Below are 6,814 nucleotides of genomic sequence, written 5' to 3'. Positions count from 1 at the left end.
AACAAGTACTCCTAGATCTCTCTGTATTTCTCCCTTACCTAACTCCACACCGTTCAGATAATAATCTGCCTTCCTGTTCTTGCTCCCAAAGTGAATAACCTCACACTTATTCACATTAAACGCCATCTGCCAAGTTTCTGCCCACTCACCCAGCCTATCCAAGTCACCTTGAATTCTCCTAACATCCTCATCACATGTCACACTGCCACCCAGCTTAGTATCATCAGCAAACTTGCTGATGTTATTCACAATGCCTTCCTCTAAATCATTGACGTAAATCGTAAACAGCTGTGGTCCCAATACCGAGGCCTGTGGCAACCCACTAGTCACCACCTGCCATTCCGAGAAACACCCATTCACTGCTACCCTTTGCTTTCTATCTGCCAACCAGTTTTCCATCCATGTCAATATCCTCCCCCCAATGCCATGAGCTCTGATTTTACCCACCAATCTCCTATGTGGTACCTTATCAAATGCCTTCTGAAAGTCAAGGTACACGACATCCACTGGATCTCCCACGTCTATCTTCCTGGTTACGTCCTCGAAAAACTCCAATAGATTAGTCAAGCATGATTTGCCCTTGGTAAATCCATGCTGGCTCGGCCCAATCCTATCACTGCTATCAAGATACGCAGCTATTTCATCTTTAATAATGAACTCTAGCATCTTCCTCACTACTGATGTTAGGCTAACAGGACGATAGTTCTCTGTTTTCTCCCTCCCTCCTTTCTTAAAAAGTGGGATAACATTAGCCATTCGCCAATCCTCAGGAACTGATCCTGAATCTAAGGAACATTGGAAAATGATCAACAATGCATCCGCAATTTCCAGAGCCACCTCCTTTAGTACCCTAGGATGCAGACCATCTGGACCTGGGGATTTGTTAGCCTTCAGTCCCATCAGTCTACTCATCACCGTTTCCTTCCTAATGTCAATCTGTTTCAGTTCCTCTGTTACCCTATGTCCTTGGCCCATCCATACATCTGGGAGATTGCTTGTGTCTTCCCCAGTGAAGACAGATCCAAAGTACTTAATAAATTCGTCTGCCATTTCTCTGTTTCCCATAACAATTTCTCCCAATTCATTTTTCAAGGGCCCAACATTGTTCTTAACTATCTTCCTTGTCTTCACATACCTAAAAAAACTTTTGCTATCCTCCTTTATATTCCTAGCTAGCTTGCGTCCATACCTCATTTTTTCTCCCCGTATTGCCTTTTTATTTAAGTTCTGTTGCTCCTTAAAAATTTCCCAATCATCCGTCTTCCCACTCACCTTAGCTCTGTTATACTTCTTTTTTACTGCTATGCTATCTCTGACTTCCTTTGTCAACCACTGTGGCCACTTTCCCCCCTTTGAATCCTTCCTTCTCCGGGGTTAAACTGATTTTGCACCTTGTGCATTATTCCCAAGAATACCTGCCATTGCTGTTCCACTGTCGTTTCTGCTAGGATATCTGACCAGTCAACTTTGGCCAGCTACTCCCTCATGGCTCCATAGTCTCCTTTGTTCAACTGCAATACTGACACTTCTGATCTGCCCTTATCCCTCTCAACTTGCAGATAAAAACTTACCATATTATGGTCACTACCTCCTAATGGCTCCTTTACTTCAAGATCAGTTATCAAATCCTGTTCATTGCAAATCTTGTCTGTAGGATGTTGGGAATGGTGAGGGTGGAGTGCCACAGGAGGAGTGTGGGACAGGGGGCACAATGGTGAAGGTGGAGTGCCACAGGAGTGTGGGACAGGGGGCACAGGAGGGATGCCAGGGGTGGGAGGTGACGGGGGTGCAGACACACCCAGCCCTGAGACATCAGACAAGGTCATTAGATTCCAAACAATTGGCTTATTGATCATTGCAGACTTTCTCTCTGGTGCTTCCCTCTCTCTCCCCTCTGCCCTCATCCCTCCCCTTTCCCCAACTATGATTCCCCTCTTCCTGCCCCCTTCCCATTCTCAGTCCACAACAGAGACCCATATCAGAATCAGTTTTATCATCACTCACATATGTCATGAAATGTGTGTTTTTTTTTGCTGCAGCAGAACAGTGCATTACGTAAAATTACTACAGTACTGTGCAAAAATCTTAGGCACCCAGCTGTATTTATGCGTCTAAGACTTTTGCACAGTACTGTGTGTACATTCTAACTACCAAGCCCCCCACACATTGATTTACATTGACCAATTTAACCTATCAACCTTCATGCCCTTAGTGTGTGACAGTAAAGGGGGAGATTAGGGAGAAGTTACAGTGCACCTGTGGTTGGGCTCTACCTGTTGTTGGCAAGACCACACTCAGAGTATTGTGCGCAGAGGTCAGCCAGCTCTAGGAAGGAGGGCACTTGGCCAGAGAGGGCGCAGAAAGGATTCACTCGAATATCACTGGGCTTGAGCTGTATGGAGCGGCTGAACGGGTCGGGACCAGTTTTCGCCGGAGCGTAGGAAACTCAGCAATCACAGAGGCTGATTTATTTTTCCTTTCAACCCCATTCTTCTGCCTTCTCCCCTTAACTCTTATCAAGCAAGAAATGGGATGAATATAGTGGGTATTGTGGACTGTTTGTGTACTCTTTGACTCCATGGAGTGCTGAGCCTCTGTAGATGACTGAAAAATGCTCCCCCCCAAAAAAATCAGAAAATCTGAAAGATAAACAGAGGATGCTGGAAACACTCAGCAGGGCAGTTAGCATCTGTGGAGAGAAAAAAAGCAGAGATAATGGCCAGAACCAGGAAGGTAGATACAGTAGGTATCTCTAGACTTACAGAGAAGGGACGGGGATGGAACACAGGAAGTATCTGTGAAAGGGGAGACCAAGAGAAGATGATGGACAGTGACTGGTGTCAAGCAGGAGAGGGGATGAAGGTTCAGGCTGTTAACCTGTGGAGTGCAAACAGAGGCAGCAGAAAGGAGGGGGTAAAAGTACTGAAAGTGTGGTAAAGTAAGCATTAGCTGCTGAAAATCTGAATTCAAAAAATACTCAAAATTGGTCAAAGCAGTCAGGCAGCGGCTGTGGAAAGAGAAGAATAGTTAGAACATAAAAACATAGAAAACCTACAGCACAACACAGGCCCTTCGGCCCACAAATCTGTGCCGAACATGTCCTTACCTTAGAAATTACCTAGGGTTACCCACAGCCCTCTATTTTTCTAAGCTCCATGTACCTGTCCAGGAGTCTCTTAAAAGACCCTATCGTATCCGCCTCCACCACCATCACCGGCAGCCCATTCCACGTATTCACCACTCTCTGCGTAAAAAACTTACCCTGACATCTCCTCTCTACCTACTTCCAAGCACCTTAAAACTGTGCCCTCTCATGAAAGCTATTTCAGCCCTGGGAAAAAGCCTCTGACTATCCACATGATCAATGCCTCTCATCATCTTGTACACCTCTATCAGGTTCTACCAGACCAGCAGGGGATTGAAAAGCAAAACAAGTCTGGAGACACTGAAATGAAAACAGAAAATGTCATGGCCATAGAGCACAGAAGACAGAAACAGGCCCTCCAGCCCACATAGTCTTTGTCAAACTATTATTCTGCCTAGTCCTATTGACCCACACTCAGACCACAGTCCTCCATAACCCTTCCATCCATTATCCATCCAAACTTCTCTTCCATGTTGAGATCGAACCTGCATCAACCACCTCCACTGGCAACCTGTTCCACACTCCCAGCACCCTCTCTGGAAGAAGTTCCTCTTAAGTATTTCACCTATGACCTTTCGTCTCATCCACCCTCAGTGGGAAAATTCCTGCTTCCATTTACCCTGTTTATATCCCTCATAGTTTTCTATACCTAAGTGCTGGGAACACTTGGCAGGTCAGGCAGCATCTGTGGGGATATAACAGAGCTAACATCGCAGGCGATGAACACCCACCATAGGAGGTGACCACACTGAAGTGCCAGCCCTGCCTTTTGTCCACCGTCTCTCTCTCTCAGGCTGTTACCTGTTCTCTAATGGAGCAACTTTCTGCTGGTCCATAACACGGGGACATCATCATCCTTTTGACTTCCACCATTACACAGTCCCGACCCACGCCCATCAAAAGGGACCGATTCGTGACTACAGCCCATGCACCTCCAGAAACGTCTCTCAGCACCTCCTCTCCCACTTCCTGCAAAGACTTAAAGATCAGAAGACTAAAAAAAGAGCTTTATTTGTCACCTGTACATTGAAACATAGAGTGAAATGTGTCATTGGCATCAATGACCAACACAGTCCGAGATGTGCCCGCCAGTGTCACTGCCCTTCTGGTGCCAACATAGCATGCCCACACATCTAGTTATTTCGTTAGTTAGTTAGTTAGTTAGTTGGTTAGTTAGTTAGCTGTTTAATTGGAGCTACAGCATGATAACAGGCCCTTTCAGCCCAAGAGCTGCACCCATGTGACCAATTAACCGACTAACCCATACATTTCGCAAACTGGGAGGAAACCGGGGCACCCAGAGAAAACCCTCACTGTCACGGGGAGGACATACACTGTCACGGGGAGGGAGGACATACAAAGTCCTTACAAACAGTGTCAGGGACTGAATCACAACTGCTGGTGCTGTAAAGCATTGCTAACCTCTATGCTTGTACCGCCCCATTCCACTTCATGCCACTCCCCTAGCTCCTGTCTTGATTGTAGCTGCACTACTGACAGTAACTTACATAATAATACCTCTGAGATACCTTCCCTTCCAAAAGGCTCCTTCAACGACAGTACAACTTCTCTGTTTCCTGCACCAATTACATCTTCCCCTCCAGATGAAAACACAGCTGTCCATTTCTCTCCTCAGATGCTGCCTGACCCACCTCAGCAAATCAGCAAATCGTATTTTGCTACACTTTCCCCTCCCTTCCCTTTCCAGCCACATGAAGGGTTCGTTTTCTCCGTGACTCTCTGGTTCACACTTCCACCTGTCAACACCCATGTGCAGCCTCAGAGGACATGACACCTGCCTTTTTACCATTTCCCTTTCCATGTGAAGCAGCAACTCACCTGCAGTTCAATGGGTGTCCACGACGTGGTCTCATCCAGGCTGTGGGACCAAAAAACAGATTTGGTGATCACCTAGCATTCTGTCTGCAGGGATAACTCTGAGGTTCTTGACAGTTTACAGTTGAACTTCTCTCTCTCTCTCACACACAGTCTCATCACTTGCACTTTTTCATCAAAACAATATAAGCTTAAAGACCAGGATCTCGCCTTCTATCTGTGCACATGATTGTTTGCAAGTATCTGACAACTTCAGATAACCAGTCTTTCCAGTTTATGTTGGAATTAAAGCAGGGAATTCTGGGAGGATCAGGGGCTTGGGAAAGTGGGGAAAGGGGTAGAATATAGAACATAAAACAGTACGGGCTCTTCGGCCCATGATGTTAGACCATTGGAAATGGGAGCAGAATTAGGCCATTCAGCCCATCAAATCTGCTTTGCCATTCCATCATGGGGCTGATTTATTGTCCCTCTCAACCCCATTCTCCTGCCTTCTCTCTGTAACCTTTGACGCCCTGACTAATCCAGATTCTATCATCGTCCGCTTTTAAAGATACCCAATGGTTTGGCCTCCACAGCAATGAATTCCACAGATTCTACGACCCTCCTCATCTCTGTTCTAAAGTAGTGTCCTTCTGCATTATGCCAGCCTCTGAACCTCCTCCGAGATCAATCTAACACTTCCTTCCCACATCGCCCTGCTTTGTTCTGTCTCCCACGGCCCTGTATCAGATACTTCAGCCACCTTAACAGCAATGTACCACTCTGTGTATAGAATACCTACCTCTGACACCCCCACCAACCCCACCCCCACCAACCCTCTGACACCCCCACCATACCCCACCCCCACCAACCCTCTGACACCCCCACCATACCCCACCCCCACCAACCCTCTGACACCCCCACCAACCCCACCCCCACCAACCCTCTGACACCCCCACCATACCCCACCCCCACCAACCCTCTGACACCCCCACCAACCCTCTGACACCCCCACCAACCCCACCCCCACCAACCCTCTGACACCCCCACCAACCCCACCCCCACCAACCATATAGAATACCTACCTCTGACACCCGCACCATACCTTAAAATCACCAACCACCTTAAATTTACCCCCTTTTGGGCTGGAATTTCTGGGCAATGATCTCTCATGGTGACATGTTGGTGACAGTGGACCTTAGCTGATTCTCTCTGAACAGAATATTTTAGCCTGTTTTGCTAAATCTCTCCGGCACTTTAAAAAAAAATTGGTTCAGATTTCCAGCATCTTCAATTTTGTTTTCTTTTGCATTTCAATCGGGTTTTAAAGTCAAAACCTATATTTTTTGTCATTTGCACAAGTACATTTAGTGGCCACTTTACTAGGTACACCTGTACACTTGCTCACTAATGCAGATACCTAATCAGCCAATCACATGGCAACAATTCAATACATGAAAGCATGTGGACATGGTCAAGAGGTTCAGAGCAAACATCAGAATGGGGAACAAATGTGATCTAAGTGACTTTGACTGTAGAATGATTGTTGATGTGGTTTGAGTACCTCAGAAACTGCTCATTTCCTGGGAATTTCACACACAACACCTCTAAGAGTTTACAGAGAATGGTGCAAAGAACAAAAAACATCCAGTGAGTAGCAGTTCTGAAGCCAAAAACACCTTGTTAATGAGGAGAATGGCCAGACTAGTTCAAGCTGACAGGAAGGTGACAGTAACTCAAATAACCACACATTACAACAGTGGTGTGTAGAAGAGCATCTCTGAATGAACAACACGTCGAATCTTGAAGCGGTTGGGCTACAGCAGCAGAAAACCTCAAACACACACTCAG

The sequence above is a fragment of the Mobula hypostoma genome, chromosome 11 (assembly GCF_963921235.1).
Source record: "Mobula hypostoma chromosome 11, sMobHyp1.1, whole genome shotgun sequence".
NCBI lineage: Eukaryota > Metazoa > Chordata > Chondrichthyes > Myliobatiformes > Myliobatidae > Mobula > Mobula hypostoma.
This window is presented reverse-complemented; position numbering follows the sequence as displayed.